Below are 23,990 nucleotides of genomic sequence, written 5' to 3'. Positions count from 1 at the left end.
ATGTTGGCTTCGTAGCTAGGGGATTTGAGTATAGGAGCAGGGAGGTCTTACTGCAATTGTACAGGATCCTTAGTGAGACCTCACCTGGAGTATTGTGTACAGTTTTGGTCTCCTAATCTGAGGAAGGATGTTCTTGCTGTTGAGGGAGTGCAGCGAAGGTTCACCAGACTGATTCCCGGGATGGCTGGACTGTCATATGAAGAGAGACTGGATTGACTGGGCCTTTATTCACTGGCGTTTAGAAGGATGAGAGGGGATCTCATAGAAACATATAAAATTCTGACGGGACTGGACAGGTTAGATGCGGGAAGAATGTTCCCGATGTTGGGGAAGTCCAGAACCAGGGGACACAGTCTAAGGGTAAAGGGTATGCCATTTAGGACCGAGATGAGGAGAAACTTCTTCACTCAGAGAGTTGTTAACCTGTGGAATTCCCTGCCGCAGAGAGCTGTTGAGGCCAGTTCATTGGATATATTCAAGGGGGAGTTAGATATGGCCCTTACGGCTAAAGGGATGAAGGGATATGGAGAGAAAGCAGGAAAGGGGTACTGAGGGAATGACCAGCCATGATCTTATTGAATGGCGGTGCAGGCTCGAAGGGCTGAATGGCCTACTCCTGCACCTATTTTCTATGTTTCTATGTTTCTACCACAGACCACCATCGCGAAGACAGAAGAAGTTGGCCTTCAGTGATCCCCGGCATCATCGGACACGTCACGGCATCAAGAGCCTGACGAAATCATCAATGAACCATTACCAAGAACCAACTTGGTAATATTGAGACACCGGACCGACAGATTCCGACCAGAACCAAGTCGGAAGAAAACCGGAGATTCGAAGGTTTTCCACTCTACAATCTGTTCCTGACCTACCGACGGGCAAAACTTGACCTAAAGTAACCCAAAACTCGATCTCTGCAAGAGAAAAGTGGGCACTTACCCCATAGATGCAAAACGCACCCGACCGCATCAGCGGACACAACCCAACTGAAGAAAACTCGGTAAGAAGGCCTCGACTACGTTCAGGGTACGGCAAGCAGAACCTGCCAGGCCCAGCGAACCCCGAAATCACAAACCACCGTCAACTGTCAAAGGAAGGATTGGGGAGCATTATCCCTGTTACCCCAGAGTCGAACTTAGCTCGAGAGTGGGACAGGGAGGTGGGAGGTGTTCTTCTGCTGTATCTCTTCTTGTGTACGTATTAAAGTCTTCCCCATTTTGAGATTGCGAGATTTTGACATTCACTGAATATTGTAACTTTCTTTCTGGAATAAAATCACAGTTTCTTGCACCAAAACCAGTTGTTGTTGTACTTTGTCACATCCCTCAATAAACCCAGGGTCTAGAATCGAGGGAGTGGGAGCTATTCGAGCCACTCAGAAGCTCAGAGGTCAACCTGACCCCCAAACCACCCGCTACAGAGAGAGGAAAGAGAGGGAGGAGACGGGGAGAGAGTGGGAAGGAGAGAGGGTGAGGCGAGGGAGGGGGAAGGGAGAGAGGGGTAGGAACAAGAGACGGGGAAACAAGTGTTTCAGAGTGGGAAGGGGAGAGGGGGCAAGGGGGAGGGAGGGGGGAAGGGGAGAGAGAGTGGGGGAAGAGGAGAGAGGGGGGAGAGAGTGGGGAGAGAGTGGGTATGGGAGAGAGGGAGTATGGGAGAGAGGGGCGAACCGGACAGAGGGGGAGAGTCTAATAGGAAAGGGGAAGAGTGAGAGCGAGGGGAAGAGAGAAAGGGAGGAGGGAGAAGATTGGAGACAGGGGAGGGGAGGGAGAAGGAGAGGGAGGAGAGAGAGAGGAGGGAAGAAAATGAAAAGGGAGAGGGGAAGGAGTGAGTGAGAGGGGAAGGGGAGAGATAGAGATAGAGAGGGAAGCGGAGAGATAGAGGGGGAAGGGGGGAGAGAGAGGGGGAAGGGGAGAGAGAGAGGGGGATGGGGAGAAAGTGGGGAAGAGGAGAGAGGGGGGAAGGGGAGAGGGGGGGAAGGGGTGAGAGAAGGGAAGGAGAGAGAGGGGAAGGAGAGAGAGGGAATGGGGAGTGATAGAGGGAAAGGGGAGAGAGAGGGGTGAAGGGGAGAGAGAGAGTGGAAGGGGAGAGTGAGGGGGAAGGGAGAGAGTGGGGAAGGAGAGAGAGAGGGGGTAAGGGGAGAGAGAGGGGGGAAGGGGAGAGAGAGAGGGGAAGGGGAGAGAGGGAGGAAGGGGTGAAGAGAGGGGGGAAGGGGAGAGACAGGGGAAGAAGAGAGATGGGAAAGGAGAGAGAGGAGATGGGGAGAGAGGGAGGGGAAGGGGAGAGAGAGAGTGGAAGGGGAGAGTGAGGGGGAAGGGGAGAGAAGGGGGAGAAGGGGACAGTGAGGGGGAAGGGGAGAGAGTGGGGAAGGGGAGGGAGAGGCGAAGGAGAGAGAGAGAGAGGGGAAGAGGAGAGGGAGGGGAAAGGGAGAGAGGGAGGGAGAGAGAGAGGGAAAGGAGAGAGAGAAGGGAAGGGGAGAGTGAGGCGAGGAAATGGGTAGAGGAGAGAGAAGGAACAGGTGAGAGAGAGGGGAAGATGTGAGAGAGAGGGGGAAGGTGAAAGAGAGGGAGGGGAAGGGGAGAGAGAGGGGAATGAGTGAGAGATGGGGAAAGCGAGATAGTGGGAAAGGGAGAGAGGGGTAAAAAGATGTAGAACGGGTCATGATGGGGAAGGGAGAGAGAGAGTGTAAGAGAGATGAGAAGAGGAGAGGGAGAAGGGTGTGAGGGGAGCCTGTTGTTCCAGGGTTGGTCTCGGAGCTGTTTAATATTTATAATTAAACCCCTTGTTAATTGACGGTGAATTAACTACTGAGCTAATTTTAAATAGGCCCCAGTGAGATTTACGAGACCAGTGCTCTAACCCCTGAGCTATGGAGCCAAGTGTACTGGCAAAGACAGGGGAAGGAGCAGGAAAGAGAGGGGAAGGGAAACGAGAGAGTAGAATGGGAGAGAGAGAGGGAAGGGGAGAGAGAGGAAGGGGAAGGGGAGAGAGAGAGGGGAAGGGGAAAGAGAGGGAGGGGAATGGGAGAGAGTGGGGTAAAAAGATGTCGAACGGGTCGTAATGCGATGGAAAGAGAGAGCAGCAGAGAGGAGAAAGAGTGGTTAGGGGAGAGAGGGAGAAGGAGTGAGAGAGAAGCAGGCGTGTGAGAGAAATGGGAAGTGGGAGTGAGAGAAAGTGTGGAAGGGGCGGGGAGAGAGAGAGAGGGGAAGGAGTGAAACAGATCGGAGAAGGGGAGAGAGAGAGGCAAACAAACGAGTGAGAGGTGAGGGAAAGGGAAAGTGAGAGAGAGGGGTTGGGGGAGAATCTGAAAAGAATAGGGAGGAGGGAGAGACTGGTATTTAAATACTAAACTAATTTTGAGTAGACCCTAGCAAGATTTGAACTTACAACTCCAGGTATACAAACAAGACCAGTGCTCTAACACCTGAGCTATGGAGCCACCTGTTTTTTAAAGGACAGGGGAAGGTAAAAGAAAGAGTGAAAGAAGTGAGAGAGAGGGGGAAGGGGAGAGAGAGGGAGGGGAAGGGGAGAGAGAGAGGGAGGGGAAAGAAAAGTTAAGGGGAGAGAGGGAAGGAGTGAGAAAGAGTGGGTAAGTCGAGAGTGGAAGGGGAGAGAGAGAGAGAGGGAAAGTGAAGGGAGTGAGAGAGAGAGGGAAGTGGAGACTGGGAGAAAGAGAGGGGCAGGGGAGAGAGCGAGGGAAGGGGAAAGAGAGGTTAAGGGAAGAGAGGGGGAAGGAGTGCGAAAGAGAGGGGAAGGGGAGAGAGGGGGAAAGGAGTGAGAGTGAGGGGGAAGGGGAGACAGGGAGAGGAAGGGGAGAGAGAGAGGCGGGGAGAATGAAGAAGGGGGAGGAGAGGGGAAGGAGTTGGAAAGATAGAAGAGAGAGGGGAAGGGGAAAGAGAGGGAGGGGAAGAAGAGAGAGAAGGGGAGGATCTCAAAGGAAAGGGAAAGGAGAGATAGAGACAGGAGGGCACCTGCTCTGGGAAAGACAGGGGAAGGAGCTGGGGAGAGAGAGAGTGGAAGGGAGGGAGAGTGGAAGGGAGGGAGAGAGGGAAAGGAGTGATAGAGGGAAGGAGAGAGAGAGAGGCAGGAGAGAGAAAGAAGGGGAGACAGAGGCAGGGAAGGGAAAGAGGGTGGGGGAGGGAGGGGGAAAGGAAGAGAGGGGAATGAGTGAGAGACGGAGAAAAGGAGATTGCGAGAGAGTGAGAAATTTATGTAGAATGGGGAAGGGAGAGAGAGATTTGGAAGGGGAGAGAGAGTGGAAGAGAAATGAGCCTGTTGATCCAGGATCAGCCTTCGAGCTGTTTAATATTTATAATTGAAGACCTTGTTAACTGACATCAAACTTAAAAATTAAACTCATTTTGAGTCGGTCCCAGTGAGATCTGAACTGACGACCCCTGGTTTACAAGACCAGTGCTCTAACCCCTGAGCTATGGAGCCACCTGTAACACCAGCTCCTGTTTGCATCTTACTATTGTTAACAAGGAGGTGGGGCCCGAATAATCATTCTCGGTGATTCATCCCTGAACATTGACAGAATCCTGAAGGACAGGATAAATCTACATTCAGAAAGACACAGGTTAATCAGGGGAAGGAGCAGGAAAGGGAGAGGAAGGGAAAAGAGAGAGTGGAAAGAGTGAGAAAGAGGGGGAAGGGGAAAGAGAGAGGAGGGGAAGGGGTGAGAGAGAGGGGGAAGGGGAAAGAGAGAGGAGGGGAAGGGTGAAAGATGGGAAGGAGAGAGAGAGAGACGGGAGGGAAAAGAGGGGGTTAGGGGACGGGGAGAGAGAGTGTGGAGGGGGGGGGGTAGAGAATGGGGAAGGAGTGAGAGAGTGGGGGAAGGGGAGAAAGAGAGTGGGGTCGGGAAAGAGAGGGAGGGAACGGAGAGAGAGAGTGTGACAGAGGAGTGGGAGAGAGGGGGAAGGAATGAGAGAGAGGGATGGGGAGAGGAAAGAGAGGGAAGGGACGGGGAGAGAGAGAGTAGAAGGGGGGAGAGAAGGGAAGGAGTCAGATAGGGAGGGGAAGGGGAAAGAGCGAGAGAAAGGGGAAGAAATGAGAGAGAGGGGAAAGGGGAGACTGGGAGGGGGAAAGGAGAGAGAGAAGGGGGAAAGGAGTGAGAAAGGGAGAGAGAGAGACAATCTGAAAGGAAAGGGAAAAGAGAGAGAGAGAGACACAGGAGGAAGGAACAGAGGCAAAGAAAGATGAATTTAAATACTGAGTTAATTTTCAGTCGGTCCCAGTGAGATTTGAACCCACAACCCCTGGTTTACAAAACCAGTGCTCTAACCCCTGAGCTGTGGAGCCACCTATTTTAAAAAAGACAGGAGAAGGAACAGGAAAGAGAGGGGAAGGGAAAAGAGAGAGTGGAAGGAGTGAGAGAGAGGTGGAAGGGGAAAGAGAGGGAGAGGAAGGGGAGAGAGGGGAAGGAGTGAGAGACGGGAAGGGGAGAGAAATGGGAAGGCGAGAGAGGGAGGAGACAGGGGAGAGAGAAAGGAAGGGGAGAGAGAGGGAGAATGGGGAGAATCTGAAAAGAAAGGGAAAAGTGAGATAGAGGAGAGAGGGGAGGGAGGATAGGGGAAGGGAAGAGGGAGAGTGAAAAGGCAGAAGGGGCAGGGGAGAGAGGGGGAGGGGAGAGAGGGGTAGGGGAGAGAGGGGGTAGATAGAGGAGGAAGGAGAGAGAGGGGAAGGAGTGAGAGAATGAAAGTAGAGAGAGGAGAGAGAGGGGAACGGGAGAATGAGACAGGGGAAGGAGAGAATGAGACAGGGGAAGGGGAAAACGAGGGTGAAGGAGTGAGACCGAGTGGGGAAAAAGGGAGAGAGAGTGAAGCTTGTTGTTCTAGGGTCGGTCTTCGGGCTGTTTAATATTTATAATTAAAGCCCTTGTTAATTGACAGTGAATTTAAATACTGAGCTAATTTTAAATAGGTCCCAGTGAGATTTGAACCCATGACCCCTGGTTTAATAGACCAGTGCTCTAACCCCTGAGCTATGGAGCCACCTACTCTGGGAAAATCAGGGGAAGGAGCAGGAAAGAGAGAGGAATGGGAAAAGAGAGAGTGGAAGGAGTGAGAGAGAGGGGAAGTGGAGCGAGAGGAAGGGGAAGGGGAGAGAGGGGAAGGAGTGAGAGAGAGGAGAAGGGGAAAGAGAGGGAGGGGAAGGGGAGAGAGAGAGGGAAGGAGTGAAAGAGAGGGGGGAAGGGAGACAGGGAGAGGAAGGGGAGAGAGAGAGGCGGGGAGAATGTAGAAGGGCGGAGAGAGGGGAAGGAGTAGGAAAGAGGGAAGAGAGAGAGGGGAAGGGGAAAGAGAGGGAGGGGAAGAAGAGGGAGAAGGGGAGAATCTCAAAGGAAAGGGAAAGGAGAGAGAGACAGGAGGGCACCTGCTCTGGGAAAGACAGGGGAAGGAGCTGGGGAGAGAGAGAGGGGAAGAGAGGGAGAGAGGGAAAGGGGTGAGAGAGGGAAGGAGAGAGAGAGTGGAAGGGGAGAGAGATGGAAGGAGAGAGAGAGAGAGGCAGGAGAGAGAGAGAAGGGGAGACAGAGGCAGGGAAGGGAAAGAGAGGGAACAGATGGGGAGAGTGAGTGGAAGGAGGGGAAGGAGTGAGAGAAGAGCGAGGGAGAAGGATCGAGAGTGAGGCGGAAGGAATGTGGGTGGGGTGAGGGAGGGGGAAGGGGAGAGAGGGGAATGAGTGAGAGACGGGGAAAATGAGATAGAGAGAGAGGGAGAAAAAGATGCAGAATGTGGAAGGGAGGCAAAGAGTGCAAGAGAAATGAGCCTGTTGATCTCGGGTCAGTCACAGAGCTGTTTAATATTTATAATTAAACACCTTGTTAACTAACAGCAAATTTAAATACTGAGCTAATTTTGAGCAGGCCCACAGTGAGATTTGAACCCACGACCCCTGGTTTACTAAACCAGTGCTCTAACCCCTGAGCTATGGAGCCACCGGCCCTAGGGAAGACAGGGGAAGGAGCAGGAAAGAGAGGGGAAGGGAAAAGAGAGAGTGGAAGGAGTGAGAGAGGAGAGAGTAGGGCGGGGGGGAGGTGCAGGGGAGAGAGAGGGAGGGGAAAGAGAAGTTAATGGGAGAGAGAGGGAAGGAGTGAGAAAGAGTGGGTAAGTCGAGAGTGGAAGGGGAGAGAGAGAGGGAAAGTGGAGAAAGGGGAAGGGGAGAGAGGGTGGAGAGAGAGGGAGAGGAGGGATGGAGAGATGGTGAGGGGAGAGTGTGAGAGAGGGAAATGAGTGAGAGAGAGGGGAAGTGGAGAGAGAGGGTGAAGGGGAAAGAGAGGGAGGGGAAGGGGAGAGAGGGGGAGGGGAAGGAGTGAGAGAGAGGGAAGTGGAGACTGGGAGCAAGAGAGAGGGGCAGGGGAGAGAGCGAGGGAAGGGGAAAGAGAGATTAATGGAAGAGAGGGGGAAGGAGTGCAAAAGAGAGGGGAAGGGGAGAGAGCGGAAGGAGAGATGGGAAGGAGTGAAAGAGGGGGAAAGGGAGAGAAAGGAGAAGGGGAGAGAGGGGGGAGGAGTGAGAGAGAGGGGAAGGAGAGAGAGGGGGGAAGGAGTGAGAGAGAGGGGGAAGGGGTGAGAGGGGGGAAGGAGTGAGAGAGAGGGGGAAAGGGAGACAGGGAGAGGAAGGGGAGAGAGAGAGGCAGGGAGAATGTAGAAGGGCGGGGAGAGGGGAAGGAGTAGGAAAGAGGGAAGAGAGAGGGGAAGGGGAAAGAGAGGGAGGGGAAGAAGAGGGAGAAGGGGAGAATCTCAAAGGAAAGGGAAAGGAGAGAGAGACAGGAGGGCACCTGCTCTGGGAAAGACAGGGGAAGGAGCTGAGGAGAGAGCGAGGGGAAGGGAGTGAGAGAGGGAATGGGGTGAGAGAGGGAAGGAGAGAGAGAGTGGAAGGGGGGAGAGAGAGGGAAGGAGAGAGAGAGAGAGGCAGGAGAGAGAGAAAAGGGGAGACAGAGGCAGGGAAGGGAAAGAGAGGAAACAGATGGGGAGAGTGAGTGGAAGGAAGGGAAGGAGTGAGAGAAGAGCGAGGGAGAAGGATCGAGAGTGAGGGGGAAGGAAAGAGGGTGGGGTGAGGGAGTGGGAAGGGAGAGAGGGGAATGAGTGAGAGACGGGGAAAATGAGATAGAGACAGAGGGAGAAAAAGATGCAGATTGTGGAAGGGAGGGAAAGAGTGTAAGAGAAATGAGCCTGTTGATCTCGGGTCAGTCACAGAGCTGTTTAATATTTATAATTAAACACCTTGTTAACTAACAGCAAATTTAAATACTGAGCTAATTTTAAATAGGCTCCAGTGAGATTTAAACTCATGACCCCTGGTTTACAAGACCTGTGCTCTAACCCCTGAGCTATGGAGCCAAGTGTGCTGGCAAAGACAGGGGAAGGAGCAGGAAAGAGAGGGGAAGGGAAAAGAGAGAGTGGAAGGAGTGAGAGAGAGGGGAAGGAGGGAGAGAGGGGGATGGGGAGAGAGAGAGAGGGAAGGGGAGAGGGGGAAGGTGTGAGGGAGGGGAAGGGGAGAGAGAGAGAAGGAAGGGGAGAGAGATTGGAAGATGTGAGAGAGAGAGGGGAAGGGGAGAGAGAGTGGGAAGGGGAGAGAGAGTGGAAGGAGTGAGAGAGAGGGGAATGGGAGACATGGAGGAAGAGAGTGGAAGGGAGGGAGAGAGAGGAGGGAAGGGGAGAGAGGGGGAAGAGGAGAGAGAGGGGGAAGGGGAGAGAGAGTGGAAGGAGTGAGAGAGAGGGGAATGGGAGACATGGAGGAAGAGAGTGGAAGGGAGGGAGAGAGAGGAGGGAAGGGGAGAGAGAGGGGGAAGGGGAGAGAGAGGGGGAAGGGAGAGAGAGGTGTTATGACTTGAATAGATACTGCAAGCTCAAAGTAAGGTGTGACTAGTCCGTTATTACAGATCTCAGAATGCCTCTCCAGCCTGTGAGGTCTCCTTATATACAGGTGCTCCCAAGGGATTGAGACTCCAGGGGATGAGCCTTCTGCTGGTTAGACATGGTATTTACAGGTTTATATACATAACAATGGGGAAGGCAGAGAGAGATCTGGAAGGGGAGAGAAAGAGTGTAAGAGAGACGAGAAGAGGAGAGGGGGAAGGGTGTGAGGGGAGCCTGTTGTTCCAGGGTCGGTCTCGGAGTTGTTTAATATTTATAATTAAACCCATTGTTAATTGACGGTGAATTTAAATACTGAGCTAATTTTGAGTAGGCCCCAGTGAGATTTAAACTCACGACTCCTGGTTTACAAGACCAGTGCTCCAATCCCTGAAACATAGAAACATAGAAAGTAGGTGCAGGAGTAGGCCATTCGGCCCTTCGAGCCTGCACCACCATTCAATAAGATCATGGCTGAACATTCCCTCAGTACCCCTTTCCTGCTTTCTCTCCATACCCCTTGATCCCTTTAGCCGTAAGGGCCATATCTAACTCCCTCTTGAAAATATCCAATGAACTGGCCTCAACAACTCTCTGCGGCAGGGAATTCCACAGGTTTACAACTCTCCGAGTGAAGAAGTTTCTCCTCATCTCGGTCCTAAATGGCTTACTCCTTACCCTTATACTGTGACCCCTGGTTCTGGACTTCCCCAACATCGGGAACATTCTACCTGCATCTAACCTGTCCAGTCCCGTCAGAATTTTATACTTTGCTATGAGATCCCCTCTCATTCTTCTAAATTCCAGTGAATAAAGGCCCAGTTGATCCAGTCTCTTCTCATATGTCAGTCCTGCCATCCCGGAAATCAGTCTGGTGAACCTTCGCTGCACTCCCTCAATAGCAAGAATGTCCTTCCTCAGATTAGGAGACCAAAACTGAGCTATGGAGCCACCTGCTCTGGGAAAGACAGGGGAAGGAGCAAGAAAGAGAGGGGAAGGGAAAAGAGAGAGTGGAAGGAGTGAGAGAGAGGGGGAAGGGGACAGAGAGGAAGGGGAAGGGGAGAGAGAGGGGAAGGGGAAAGAGAGGGAGGGGAATGGGAGAGAGTGGGGAAGGTGAGAGAGAGGGGAGGGGAATGAGAGGGAAGGGGAAGGGGAAAGAGATGGAGGGGAAGGGGAGAGAGTGGGAGTAAAAAGATGTAGAACGGGTCGTAATGCGATGGAAAGAGAGGTTAAGGGGAGAGAGGGGGAAGGAGTGAGAGAGAGGCAGGCGTGTGAGAGAAATGGGAAGGGGGAGTGAGAGAGAGGGGTGAATGAACGAGTGAGAGGTGAGGGGGCTGGAGAGGAAAGGGAAGGTGAGAGAGAGGGGCAGGGGGAGAATCTGAAAAGTGGGAAAGAATAGGGAGGAGGGAAAGACTGGAATTTAAATAGTAAACTAATTTTGAGTAAGCCCCAGTGAGATTTGAACGCACAACCCCTGAGCTATGGAGCCACCTGCCTTAGGGCAGACAGGGGAAGGAGCAGGCAAGGGAAAAGAGAGAGGGGAAGGAGTGAGAGAGAGGGGGATGGGGAGACAGTGGGGAAGGAGTGAGAGAGAGGGGGATGGGGAGTCAGGGAGGAAGTGATGGAGGAAGGGAAAAGAGAGAGGGGGAGGGGAAAGAGAGGTTGGGGGAGAGAGAGTGTGGAAGGGAGGGAGAGGGAGAGTAAGGGGAGAGAGTGGGGAAGGAGTTCGAAAGAAGGGGAAGGGGAGACAGGGAGAAAGAGAGAGGGGAAGGGGAGAGAGGGAGAGGGAGAGGGAGAGGGGAAGGGGAGAGAGAAAGGGGTGTGGGGAAAGAGAGGGAGGGAATGGAGATTGAGAGTGTGGAAGGGGAGGAGAGAGAGGGGAAGGAGTGAGAGAGAGAGGGGAAGGGGAAAGAGAGGGAAGGAGTGAGAGAGAGGAAGGGGGGAGAGATGGGAAGGCGAGAGAGGGAGGAGACAGGGGAGAGAGAAAGGAAGGGGAGAGAGAGGGAGAATGGGGAGAATCTGAAAAGAAAGTGAAAAGTGAGAGAGAGGAGAGAGGGAAGGGAAGATAGGGGACGGGGAGAGGGAGAGTGAAAAGGGAGAGGGGGCAGGGGAGAGAGTGGGTAGGGGAGAGAATGGAAGGTGTGAGAGAATGAAAGTAGAGAGGGAAGGGGAGAGAAGGGAAGGAGAGAGAGGGGAAGGGGAGAAAGGAGAGAGAGGGGAAGGGGAGAATGAGACAGGGGAAGGAGAGAGGGGAAGGGGAGAGAGAGGGTGAATCTGAAAAGAAAGGGAGAAGAGAGGGGAGAAGGTGAGAGAGGGGAATGAGTGAGAGACGGGGAAAGCGAGATAGCAGGAAAGGGAGAGGAGGTAAAAAGATGCAGAACAGGTCGTGAAGGGAGCCTGTTGTTCCAGGGTCAGCCTAAGAGCTGTTTAATATTTATAATTAAAACACTGCATAATTGATTGTGAATTTAAATACTGAACTAATTTTGAGTAGGCCCCAGTGCGATTCGAACCCACGACACCTGGTTTATTAGACCAGTGCTCTAACCCCTGAGCTATGGAGCCACATGCTGTGTGAAAGACAGGGGAAGGAGCAGGAAAGAGAGGGGAAGGGAAAAGAGAGCGTAGAAGGGGAGAGAAAGGGGGAAGGGGAGAGAGAGGAAGGGGAAGGGGAGAGAGAGAGAGAGAGAGAGGGAAGGGGAGAGAGAGAGGAAGGGGAAGGGGAGAGAGAGGGGAAGGGATGAGAGAGTGGGGTAAAAAGATGTAGAACGGGTCGTAATGCGATGGAAACAGAGAGCAGCAGAGAGGAGAAAGAGTGGTTCAGGGGAGAGAGGGAGAAGGAGTGAGAGAGATTTTAAATAGCTCCAAGTGAGATTTGCACTCACAACTTTTGGTTAAATGATTTACATGACCAGTACTCTAACCCCTGAGCTATGGGGCCACCTGCTTTAGGAAAGACAGGGGAAGGAGCAGGAAAGGGAAAAGAGAGAGTGGAAGGAGTGAGAGAGAGGGGGAAGGGGAGACAGTGGGGAAGGAGTGAGAGAGCCTGGGGAAGGGAAGACAGTGGGGAAGGAGTGAGAGAGAAGGGGAAGGGAAGACAGGGAGGAAGAGAGAGGGGAAGGGGAGGGCGAGAGGGGAAGGAGTGGGAGAGAGAGGGAAGGAGTGAGAGAGAGAGAGGAGAAGGGGAGACTGGGAGGAGGAAACAGGGACAGCAGAGAAAGAGAGGGAAGGAGTGAGAGAGAGTCGGGAGGGGAAAGAGAGGGAGATAAGAACATAAGAAATAGGAGCAAGAGTAGGCCATTCAGCCCCTCGAGCCTGCTCTGCCATTTAATACGATCATGGCTGATCCGATCATGGACTCAGGTCCACTTCCCTGCCTGCTCCCCATAACCCTTTATTCCCTTATCGGTTAAGGAACTGTCTATTTCTGTCTTAAATATATTCAATGTCCCAGCTTCCAAAGCTCTCTGAGGCAGCGAATTACACAGATTTACAACCCTCTGAGAGAAGAAATTCCTCCTCATCTCAGTTTTCTTATTCTAAGCCCATGCCCCCTAGTTCTAGTCTCCCCCATCAGTGGAAAGATCCTCTCTGCATCCACCTTGTCGAGCCCCCTCATAATCTTCTACGTTTCGATAAGATCACCTCTCATTCTTCTGAACTCCAATGAGTAGAGGCCCAACCTCCTCAACCTTTCCTCATAAGTCAACCCCCTCATCTCCGGAATCAACCGAGTGAACCTTCTCTGAACTGCCTCCAAAGCAAGTGTATCCTTTCGTAAATATGGACACCAAAACTGCACGCAGTACTCCAGGTGTGGCCTCACCAATACCCTGTGTAACTGCAGCAAGACTTCCCTGCTTTTATACTCCATCCCCTTTGCAATAAAGGGGAAGATTCCATTGGCCTTCCTGATCACTTGCTGTACCTGCATACTAACCTTTTGTGTTTCATGCACAAGTACCCCCAAGTCCCACTGTACTGCGGCACTTTGCAATCTTTCTGCATTTAAATAATAACTTGCTCTTTGATTTTTTTCTGCCAAAGTGCATGACCTCACACTTTCCAACATTATGCTCCACCTGCCAAATGTTTGCCCACTCACTTAGCCTGTCTATGTCCTTTTGCAGATTTTTTGTGTCCTCCTCACACATTGCTTTTCCTCCCAACTTTGTATCGTCAGCAAACTTGTCTACGTTACACTCAGTCTCTTCTTCCAAGTCTTTAATATAGATTGTAAATAGTTGGGGTCCCAGCACTGATCCCTGCAGCATCCAGAGAATGAACCATTTATCCCGACTCTCTGTTTTCTGTTCGTTAGCCAATCCTCAATCCATGCTAATATATTACCCCCAACCCCGTGAACTTTTATCTTGTGCAGTAAACTTTTGTAATAGGGAGAGAGAGAGTGCAAGGAGCGGGGGTGCGGGGGCGGGGGAGAGGGAAGGCAAGAGAGAAGGGGAGAATCAGAAAGGAAAGGGAAAAGAGATTTCCAGAAATGAGAGACATTTAATTTATAATTAAAGCCCTTGTTAATTTAAATACTGAATTAATTTCGAGTAGGCCCGAGTGAGATTTGAGCTCACAACCCCTGGTTTACTAGACCAGTGCTCTAACACCTGAGCTATGGAGCCACTTTCTTTTGAAATGAAAGGGGAAGGAGCAGGAAAGATAGGGGAAGGAGTGAGAGAGAGGGGAAGGGAGACAGCAAGGAAGAGACGGAGGTGGGGATACAGACAGAGAGAGTGTGAAAGTGGGAAAGGGAAAAGAGAGTTCCAGAAATGAAGAACATATTTAAGTACAGAACTAATTTTGAGTAGACCCCAGTGAGATTTGAACACACAACCCCTGGTGTACCAGCTCTGGAAATGACAGGGGAAGGAGCAGGAAAGAGAGGGGAAGGGGAGACAGGGAGGAAGAGAGAGGAGAAGGGGAGATTGAGAGGAAAGGGGAAAGAGAGGTTAAGGGAAGAGAGGGGGAAGGAGTGAGAAAGAGTGGGGAAGGGGAGAGAGCAGAAGGGGAGAGAAAGAGGGGAAGCGGAGAGACGGGAAGGGGAAGGGGAGAGAAGGGAAGGAGTGAGAGAGAGGGGGAAGGAGAGACAGGGAGGGGAAGGAATGAGAGAGAGGGGGAAGGGGAGACAGGGAGGGGAAGGGAGAGAGAGAGGGAAAGGAGTGAGAAAGGGAAGGAGAGAGAGAGAGGAAGGATTGTGAGAGATGGAAGGGGAGAGAGAGGTGTAGGAGAGAGAGACGGGGGAAGGAGAGAAAGAGAGGCGGGCAGGAGAGAGAGATGGAGTGGATGGGAAGAGAGAGTGGAAGGAGGGGAGAGAGGGAAGGGGAGAGAGAGAGCGGGAAGGGGATAGAGAGAGGGTGAAGGAGTGGGAAATAAATTGGATGGGGAGAGATAGGGAGAAGGGTAGAAAGAGGGGAAGGGGAGAGAGAGGGGGAAGGAGTGAGGTGAGAGAGGAGGAAGGATGAAGAGGGGAATGAGTGAGAGACGGGGAAAGCGAGACAGCGGGAAAGGGAGAGAGGGGTAAAAAGATGTAGAACGGGTCATGATGGGGAAGGGAGAGAGAGATTTGGAAAGGGAGAGTGTAAGACAGATGAGAAGAGGAGAGGGGGATGGGTGTGAGGGGAGCCTGTTGTTCCAGTGTCGGTCTCAGAGCTGTTTAATATTTATAATCAATGCTCTGGTTAATTGACGGTGAATTTAAATACTGAGCTAATTTTGAGTAGGCCCCAGTGAGATTTGAACCCACGACCCCTGGAGACAGGGAGGAAGAGAGAGGGGAAGGGGAGAGGGAGAGGTGGGGAGATGGAAGATTACAGAATTGCTGGAAACCTCGCAGTGTTTGGACTCACTGAAAAGGAAATTCGATTTGGGAATATCAAACAGAAAGTTTGGGATCCTAGAATGCAGATGGAAGAAATCTACGAGTTTTAACCAAGTTTGAGATTTTAAAGGTGAATGTTGGGTCTGTGAGAAAAGGGGTTGCAAGACCCGGGGTGGGTTCAAACTCTGAAAGGCCAGTTTGGATATTGGATCTAATCAAGCTCGCTGGGGATATTGGAGCTCATCAAATTGTCTGGAGAACTGTTTACCCTCGAAACCTGCCCCCGACAAGACATTTACATTTCAACAATCGATCGAAGGAAAGTACAGTTTCAATCCAAGCACAAAAACCCATGCAACACATGCATAATGCCAATCACCTTTCCAGCCTGCATAGAAAGCTGGGACCCAGGCAGACAACTCGACACCAGAAACTAACTCGAACAAATTGTGAAGGCAAATGGTATGTTGGCCTTCATAGCTCGGGGATTTGAGTATAGGAGCAGGGAGGTGTTACTGCAGTTGTACAGGGCCTTGGTGAGGTCTCACCTGGAATATTGTGTTCAGTTTTGGACTTGTAATCTGAGGAAGGACGTTCTTGCTATTGAGGGAGTGCAGCGAAGGTTCACCAGACTGATTCCAGGGATGGCAGGACTGACATATGAGGAGAGACTGGATCAAGGGATGAAGTGGTATGGAGTGAAAGCAGGAAAGGGGTACTGAGGGAATGATCAGCCATGATCTTATTGAATGGCGGTGCAGGCTCGAAGGGCCGAATGGCCTACTCCTGCACCTATTTTCTATGTTTCTATGTTTTTACCACAGACCACCATAGCGAAGACAGAAGAAGTTGGCCTTCAGTGATCCCCGACATCATCGGACATGTCATGGCATCAAGAGCCTGACGAAATCATCAATGAACCATTACCAAGAACCAACTTGGTAATATTGAGGCACCGTGACCGACAGATTTCGACCAGAACCAAGTCGGGAGAAAACCGGAGATTTGAAGGTTTTCCACTCTACAATCTGTTCCTGACCTACCGACGGGCAAAACTTGACCTAAAGTAACCCAAAACTCTAGCTCTGCAAGAGAAAAGTGGGCACTTACCCCATAGATCCAAAACGCACCCGACCGCATCAGCGGACACAACCCAACTGAAGAAAACTCGGTAAGAAGGCCTCGACTACGTTCAGGGTACGGCAAGCAGAACCTGCCAGGCCCAGCGTACCCCGAAATCACAAACCACCGTCAACTGTCAAAGGAAGGATTGGGGAGCATTATCCCTGTTACCCCAGAGTCGAACTTAGCTAGAGAGTGGGACAGGGAGGTGGGAGGTGTTCTTCTGCTGGATCTCTTCTTGTGTACGTATTAAAGTCTTCCCCATTTTGAGATTATGAGATTTTGACATTCACTGAATGTTGTAACTTTCTTTCTGGAATTAAATCACAGTTTCTTGCACCAAAACCAGTTGTTGTTGTACTTTGTCACATCCCTCAATAAACCCAGGGTCTAGAATCGAGGGAGTGGGAGCGATTCGAGCCACTCAGAAGCTCAGAGGTCAACCTGACCCCCAAACCACCCGCTACAGAGAGGGGAAAGAGAGGGAGGAGACGGGGAGAGAGTGGGAAGGAGAGAGGGTGAGGCGAGGGAGGGGGAAGCGAGAGAGGGGTAGGAGCAAAAGACGGGGAAACAAGTGTTTCAGAGTGGGAAGGGGAGAGGGGGGCAAGGGGGAGAGAGGGGGGAAGGGGAGAGAGAGTGGGGGAAGAGGAGAGAGGGGGGAGAGAGTGGGGAGAGAGTGGGTATGGGAGAGAGGTGGTATGGGAGAGAGGGGCGAACAGGACAGAGGGGGAGAGTCTAATGGGAAAGGGGAGAGTGAGAGCGAGGGAAAGAGAGAAAGGGAGGAGGGAGAGGATTGGAGACAGGGGAGGGGAGGGAGAAGGAGAGGGAGGAGAGAGAGAGGAGGGAAGAAAATGAAAAGGGAGAGGGGAAGGAGTGAGTGAGAGGGGAAGGGGAGAGATAGAGATAGAGAGGGAAGCGGAGAGATAGAGGGGGAAGGGGGGAGAGAGAGGGGGAAGGGGAGAGAGAGAGGGGGAAGGGGAGAAAGTGGGGAAGAGGAGAGAGGGGGGAAGGGGAGAGGGGGGGAAGGGGTGAGAGAAGGGAAGGAGAGAGAGGGGAAGGAGAGAGAGGGAATGGGGAGTGATAGAGGGAAAGGGGAGAGAGAGGGGTGAAGGGGAGAGAGAGAGTGGAAGGGGAGAGTGAGGGGGAAGGGAGAGAGTGGGGAAGGAGAGAGAGAGGGGGTAAGGGGAGAGAGGGGGGGAAGGGGAGAGAGAGAGGGGAAGGGGAGAGAGGGAGGAAGGGGAGAAGAGAGGGGGGAAGGGGAGAGACAGGGGAAGAAGAGAGATGGGAAAGGAGAGAGAGGAGATGGGGATAGAGGGAGGGGAAGGGGAGAGAGAGAGGGGAAGGGGAGAGTGAGGGGGAAGGGGAGAGAGGGGGGAGAAGGGGACAGTGAGGGGGAAGGGGAGAGAGTGGGGAAGGGGAGGGAGAGGCGAAGGAGAGAGAGAGAGAGGGGAAGAGGAGAGGGAGGGGAAAGGGGAGAGAGGGAGAGAGAGAGAGAGAGGGAAAGGAGAGAGAGAAGGGAAGGGGAGAGTGAGGCGAGGAAATGGGTAGAGGAGAGAGAAGGAACAGGTGAGAGAGAGGGGAAGATGTGAGAGAGAGGGGGAAGGTGAAAGAGAGGGAGGGGAAGGGGAGAGAGAGGGGAATGAGTGAGAGATGGGGAAAGCGAGATAGTGGGAAAGGGAGAGAGGGGTAAAAAGATGTAGAATGGGTCATGATGGGGAAGGGAGAGAGAGAGTGTGAGAGATGAGAAGAGGAGAGGGAGAAGGGTGTGAGGGGAGCCTGTTGTTCCAGGGTTGGTCTCGGAGCTGTTTAATATTTATAATTAAACCCCTTGTTAATTGACGGTGAATTAACTACTGAGCTAATTTTAAATAGGCCCCAGTGAGATTTACTAGACCAGTGCTCTAACCCCTGAGCTATGGAGCCAAGTGTACTGGCAAAGACAGGGGAAGGAGCAGTAAAGAGAGGGGAAGGGAAAAGAGAGAGTAGAATGGGAGAGAGAGAGGGAAGGGGAGAGAGAGGAAGGGGAAGGGGAGAGAGAGAGGGGAAGGGGAAAGAGACGGAGGGGAATGGGAGAGAGTGGGGTAAAAAGATGTCGAACGGGTCGTAATGCGATGGAAAGAGAGAGCAGCAGAGAGGAGAAAGAGTGGTGAAGGGGAGAGAGGGAGAAGGAGTGAGAGCGAAGCAGGCGTATGAGAGAAATGGGAAGTGGGAGTGAGAGAAAGTGTGGAAGGGGTGGGGAGAGAGAGAGAGGGGAAGGAGTGAAATAGATCGGAGAAGGGGGAGAGAGAGAGGCAAACAAACGAGTGAGAGGTGAGGGAAAAGGGAAAGTGAGAGAGAGGGGTTGGGGGAGAATCTGAAAAGAATAGGGAGGAGGGAGAGACTGGTATTTAAATACTAAACTAATTTTGAGTAGACCCCAGTAAGATTTGAACTTACAACTCCAGGTATACAAACAAGACCAGTGCTCTAACACCTGAGCTATGGAGCCACCTGTTTTTTAAAGGACAGGGGAAGGTAAAAGAAAGAGTGAAAGAAGTGAGAGAGAGGGGGAAGGGGAGAGAGAGAGGGAGGGGAAAGAAAAGTTAAGGGGAGAGAGGGAAGGAGTGAGAAAGAGTGGGTAAGTCGAGAGTGGAAGGGGAGAGAGAGAGAGAGGGAAAGTGAAGGGAGTGAGAGAGAGAGGGAAGTGGAGACTGGGAGAAAGAGAGGGGCAGGGGAGAGAGCGAGGGAAGGGGAAAGAGAGGTTTAGGGAAGAGAGGGGGAAGGAGTGCGAAAGAGAGGGGAAGGGGAGAGAGGGGGAAAGGAGTGAGAGTGAGGGGGAAGGGGAGACAGGGAGAGGAAGGGGAGAGAGAGAGGCGGGGAGAATGAAGAAGGGGGAAGAGAGGGGAAGGAGTTGGAAAGATAGAAGAGAGAGGGGAAGGGGAAAGAGAGGGAGGGGAAGAAGAGAGAGAAGGGGAGGATCTCAAAGGAAAGGGAAAGGAGAGATAGAGACAGGAGGGCACCTGCTCTGGGAAAGACAGGGGAAGGAGCTGGGGAGAGAGAGAGTGGAAGGGAGGGAGAGTGGAAGGGAGGGAGAGAGGGAAAGGAGTGATAGAGGGAAGGAGAGAGAGAGAGGCAGGAGAGAGAAAGAAGGGGAGACAGAGGCAGGGAAGGGAAAGAGGGTGGGGGAGGGAGGGGGAAAGGAAGAGAGGGGAATGAGTGAGAGACGGAGAAAAGGAGATTGCGAGAGAGTGAGAAATTTATGTAGAATGGGGAAGGGAGAGAGAGATTTGGAAGGGGAGAGAGAGTGGAAGAGAAATGAGCCTGTTGATCCAGGATCAGCCTTCGAGCTGTTTAATATTTATAATTGAAGACCTTGTTAACTGACATCAAACTTAAAAATTAAACTCATTTTGAGTCGGTCCCAGTGAGATCTGAACTGACGACCCCTGGTTTACAAGACCAGTGCTCTAACCCCTGAGCTATGGAGCTACCTGTAACACCAGCTCCTGTTTGCATCTTACTATTGTTAACAAGGAGGTGGGGCCCGAATAATCATTCTCGGTGATTCATCCCTGAACATTGACAGAATCCTGAAGGACAGGATAAATCTTCATTCAGAAAGACACAGGTTAATCAGGGGAAGGAGCAGGAAAGGGAGAGGAAGGGAAAAGAGAGAGTGGAAAGAGTGAGAAAGAGGGGGAAGGGGAAAGAGAGAGGAGGGGAAGGGGTGAGAGAGAGGGGGAAGGGGAAAGAGAGAGGAGGGGAAGGGTGAAAGATGGGAAGGAGAGAGAGAGAGACGGGAGGGAAAAGAGGGGGTTAGGGGACGGGGAGAGAGAGTGTGGAGGGGGGGGGTAGAGAATGGGGAAGGAGTGAGAGAGTGGGGGAAGGGGAGAAAGAGAGTGGGGTCGGGAAAGAGAGGGAGGGAACGGAGAGAGAGAGTGTGACAGAGGAGTGGGAGAGAGGGGGAAGGAATGAGAGAGAGGGATGGGGAGAGGAAAGAGAGGGAAGGGACGGGGAGAGAGAGAGTAGAAGGGGGGAGAGAAGGGAAGGAGTCAGATAGGGAGGGGAAGGGGAAAGAGCGAGAGAAAGGGGAAGAAATGAGAGAGAGGGGAAAGGGGAGACTGGGAGGGGGAAAGGAGAGAGAGAAGGGGGAAAGGAGTGAGAAAGGGAGAGAGAGAGACAATCTGAAAGGAAAGGGAAAAGAGAGAGAGAGAGACACAGGAGGAAGGAACAGAGGCAAAGAAAGATGAATTTAAATACTGAGTTAATTTTCAGTCGGTCCCAGTGAGATTTGAACCCACGACCCCTGGTTTACAAAACCAGTGCTCTAACCCCTGAGCTGTGGAGCCACCTATTTTAAAAAAGACAGGAGAAGGAACAGGAAAGAGAGGGGAAGGGAAAAGAGAGAGTGGAAGGAGTGAGAGAGAGGTGGAAGGGGAAAGAGAGGGAGAGGAAGGGGAGAGAGGGGAAGGAGTGAGAGACGGGAAGGGGAGAGAAATGGGAAGGCGAGAGAGGGAGGAGACAGGGGAGAGAGAAAGGAAGGGGAGAGAGAGGGAGAATGGGGAGAATCTGAAAAGAAAGGGAAAAGTGAGATAGAGGAGAGAGGGGAGGGAGGATAGGGGAAGGGAAGAGGGAGAGTGAAAAGGCAGAGGGGGCAGGGGAGAGAGGGGGAGGGGAGAGAGGGGGTAGATAGAGGAGGAAGGAGAGAGAGGGGAAGGAGTGAGAGAATGAAAGTAGAGAGAGGAGAGAGAGGGGAACGGGAGAATGAGACAGGGGAAGGAGAGAATGAGACAGGGGAAGGGGAAAACGAGGGTGAAGGAGTGAGACCGAGCGGGGAAAAAGGGAGAGAGAGTGAAGCCTGTTGTTCCAGGGTCGGTCTTCGGGCTGTTTAATATTTATAATTAAAGCCCTTGTTAATTGACAGTGAATTTAAATACTGAGCTAATTTTAAATAGGTCCCAGTGAGATTTGAACCCATGACCCCTGGTTTAATAGACCAGTGCTCTAACCCCTGAGCTATGGAGCCACCTACTCTGGGAAAATCAGGGGAAGGAGCAGGAAAGAGAGAGGAATGGGAAAAGAGAGAGTGGAAGGAGTGAGAGAGAGGGGAAGTGGAGCGAGAGGAAGGGGAAGGGGAGAGAGGGGAAGGAGTGAGAGAGAGGAGAAGGGGAAAGAGAGGGAGGGGAAGGGGAGAGAGAGAGGGAAGGAGTGAAAGAGAGGGGGGAAGGGAGACAGGGAGAGGAAGGGGAGAGAGAGAGGCGGGGAGAATGTAGAAGGGCGGAGAGAGGGGAAGGAGTAGGAAAGAGGGAAGAGAGAGAGGGGAAGGGGAAAGAGAGGGAGGGGAAGAAGAGGGAGAAGGGGAGAATCTCAAAGGAAAGGGAAAGGAGAGAGAGACAGGAGGGCACCTGCTCTGGGAAAGACAGGGGAAGGAGCTGGGGAGAGAGAGAGGGGAAGAGAGGGAGAGAGGGAAAGGGGTGAGAGAGGGAAGGAGAGAGAGAGTGGAAGGGGAGAGAGATGGAAGGAGAGAGAGAGAGAGGCAGGAGAGAGAGAGAAGGGGAGACAGAGGCAGGGAAGGGAAAGAGAGGGAACAGATGGGGAGAGTGAGTGGAAGGAGGGGAAGGAGTGAGAGAAGAGCGAGGGAGAAGGATCGAGAGTGAGGCGGAAGGAATGTGGGTGGGGTGAGGGAGGGGGAAGGGGAGAGAGGGGAATGAGTGAGAGACGGGGAAAATGAGATAGAGAGAGAGGGAGAAAAAGATGCAGAATGTGGAAGGGAGGCAAAGAGTGTAAGAGAAATGAGCCTGTTGATCTCGGGTCAGTCACAGAGCTGTTTAATATTTATAATTAAACACCTTGTTAACTAACAGCAAATTTAAATACTGAGCTAATTTTGAGCAGGCCAATTTAAATACTGAGCTAATTTTGAGCAGGCCCACAGTGAGATTTGAACCCACGACCCCTGTGCTCTAACCCCTGAGCTATGGAGCCACCGGCCCTAGGGAAGACAGGGGAAGGAGCAGGAAAGAGAGGGGAAGGGAAAAGAGAGAGTGGAAGGAGTGAGAGAGGAGAGAGTGGGGCGGGGGGGAGGTGCAGGGGAGAGAGAGGGAGGGGAAAGAGAAGTTAATGGGAGAGAGAGGGAAGGAGTGAGAAAGAGTGGGTAAGTCGAGAGTGGAAGGGGAGAGAGAGAGGGAAAGTGGAGAAAGGGGAAGGGGAGAGAGGGTGGAGAGAGAGGGAGAGGAGGGATGGAGAGATGGTGAGGGGAGAGTGTGAGAGAGGGAAATGAGTGAGAGAGAGGGGAAGTGGAGAGAGAGGGTGAAGGGGAAAGAGAGGGAGGGGAAGGGGAGAGAGGGGGAGGGGAAGGAGTGAGAGAGAGGGAAGTGGAGACTGGGAGCAAGAGAGAGGGGCAGGGGAGAGAGCGAGGGAAGGGGAAAGAGAGATTAATGGAAGAGAGGGGGAAGGAGTGCAAAAGAGAGGGGAAGGGGAGAGAGCGGAAGGAGAGATGGGAAGGAGTGAAAGAGGGGGAAAGGGAGAGAAAGGAGAAGGGGAGAGAGGGGGGAGGAGTGAGAGAGAGGGGAAGGAGAGAGAGGGGGGAAGGAGTGAGAGAGAGGGGGAAGGGGTGAGATGGGCGAAGGAGTGAGAGAGAGGGGGAAAGGGAGACAGGGAGAGGAAGGGGAGAGAGAGAGGCAGGGAGAATGTAGAAGGGCGGGGAGAGGGGAAGGAGTAGGAAAGAGGGAAGAGAGAGGGGAAGGAGAAAGAGAGGGAGGGGAAGAAGAGGGAGAAGGGGAGAATCTCAAAGGAAAGGGAAAGGAGAGAGAGACAGGAGGGCACCTGCTCTGGGAAAGACAGGGGAAGGAGCTGAGGAGAGAGCGAGGGGAAGGGAGTGAGAGAGGGAATGGGGTGAGAGAGGGAAGGAGAGAGAGAGTGGAAGGGGGGAGAGAGAGGGAAGGAGAGAGAGAGAGAGGCAGGAGAGAGAGAAAAGGGGAGACAGAGGCAGGGAAGGGAAAGAGAGGAAACAGATGGGGAGAGTGAGTGGAAGGAAGGGAAGGAGTGAGAGAAGAGCGAGGGAGAAGGATCGAGAGTGAGGGGGAAGGAAAGAGGGTGGGGTGAGGGAGTGGGAAGGGAGAGAGGGGAATGAGTGAGAGACGGGGAAAATGAGATAGAGACAGAGGGAGAAAAAGATGCAGATTGTGGAAGGGAGGGAAAGAGTGTAAGAGAAATGAGCCTGTTGATCTCGGGTCAGTCACAGAGCTGTTTAATATTTATAATTAAACACCTTGTTAACTAACAGCAAATTTAAATACTGAGCTAATTTTAAATAGGCTCCAGTGAGATTTAAACTCATGACCCCTGGTTTACAAGACCTGTGCTCTAACCCCTGAGCTATGGAGCCAAGTGTGCTGGCAAAGACAGGGGAAGGAGCAGGAAAGAGAGGGGAAGGGAAAAGAGAGAGTGGAAGGAGTGAGAGAGAGGGGAAGGAGGGAGAGAGGGGGATGGGGAGAGAGAGAGAGGGAAGGGGAGAGGGGGAAGGTGTGAGGGAGGGGAAGGGGAGAGAGAGAGAAGGAAGGGGAGAGAGATTGGAAGATGTGAGAGAGAGAGGGGAAGGGGAGAGAGAGTGGGAAGGGGAGAGAGAGTGGAAGGAGTGAGAGAGAGGGGAATGGGAGACATGGAGGAAGAGAGTGGAAGGGAGGGGGGAAGAGGAGAGAGAGGGGGAAGGGGAGAGAGAGTGGAAGGAGTGAGAGAGAGGGGAATGGGAGACATGGAGGAAGAGAGTGGAAGGGAGGGAGAGAGAGGAGGGAAGGGGAGAGAGAGGGGGAAGGGGAGAGAGAGGGGGAAGGGAGAGAGAGGTGTTATGACTTGAATAGATACTGCAAGCTCAAAGTAAGGTGTGACTAGTCCGTTATTACAGATCTCAGAATGCCTCTCCAGCCTGTGAGGTCTCCTTATATACAGGTGCTCCCAAGGGATTGAGACTCCAGGGGATGTGCCCTCTGCTGGTTAGACATGGTATTTACAGGTTTAGATACATAACAATGGGGAAGGCAGAGAGTGATCTGGAAGGGGAGAGAGTGTCAGAGAGACGAGAAGAGGAGAATGGGAAGGGTGTGAGGGGAGCCTGTTGTTCCAGGGTCAGTCTCGGAGCTGTTTAATATTTATAATTAAACCCCTTGTTAATTGACGGTGAATTTAAATTCTGAGCTAATTTTGATTACGCC

The 23,990-nt window shown here is 52.4% G+C and overlaps 7 non-coding genes across 7 annotated transcripts; all 7 read right to left on the bottom strand.

Annotated features, from left to right (window-relative positions):
- Positions 1–5,917: 5,917 nt before the first annotated feature.
- Positions 5,918–5,990, bottom strand: trnan-auu (transfer RNA asparagine (anticodon AUU)). The gene has a single exon. It is a non-coding gene; the product is annotated as a tRNA-Asn (tRNA).
- Positions 5,991–6,857: 867 nt separating this feature from the next.
- On the bottom strand, positions 6,858–6,931 carry trnat-agu (transfer RNA threonine (anticodon AGU)). The gene has a single exon. It is a non-coding gene; the product is annotated as a tRNA-Thr (tRNA).
- Positions 6,932–8,260: 1,329 nt separating this feature from the next.
- Positions 8,261–8,333, bottom strand: trnat-ugu (transfer RNA threonine (anticodon UGU)). Its single transcript has one exon. It is a non-coding gene; the product is annotated as a tRNA-Thr (tRNA).
- A 3,008-nt stretch (positions 8,334–11,341) lies between these two features.
- On the bottom strand, positions 11,342–11,414 carry trnai-aau (transfer RNA isoleucine (anticodon AAU)). Its single transcript has one exon. It is a non-coding gene; the product is annotated as a tRNA-Ile (tRNA).
- Positions 11,415–20,056: 8,642 nt separating this feature from the next.
- On the bottom strand, positions 20,057–20,129 carry trnat-ugu (transfer RNA threonine (anticodon UGU)). The gene has a single exon. It is a non-coding gene; the product is annotated as a tRNA-Thr (tRNA).
- A 604-nt stretch (positions 20,130–20,733) lies between these two features.
- Positions 20,734–20,806, bottom strand: trnan-auu (transfer RNA asparagine (anticodon AUU)). The gene has a single exon. It is a non-coding gene; the product is annotated as a tRNA-Asn (tRNA).
- A 2,288-nt stretch (positions 20,807–23,094) lies between these two features.
- On the bottom strand, positions 23,095–23,167 carry trnat-ugu (transfer RNA threonine (anticodon UGU)). The gene has a single exon. It is a non-coding gene; the product is annotated as a tRNA-Thr (tRNA).
- Between the last annotated feature and the right edge of the window lie 823 nt (positions 23,168–23,990).

The sequence above is a fragment of the Pristiophorus japonicus genome, unplaced genomic scaffold (genome assembly GCF_044704955.1).
Source record: "Pristiophorus japonicus isolate sPriJap1 unplaced genomic scaffold, sPriJap1.hap1 HAP1_SCAFFOLD_586, whole genome shotgun sequence".
Lineage (NCBI taxonomy): Eukaryota > Metazoa > Chordata > Chondrichthyes > Pristiophoridae > Pristiophorus > Pristiophorus japonicus.
This window is presented reverse-complemented; position numbering and strand designations above follow the sequence as displayed.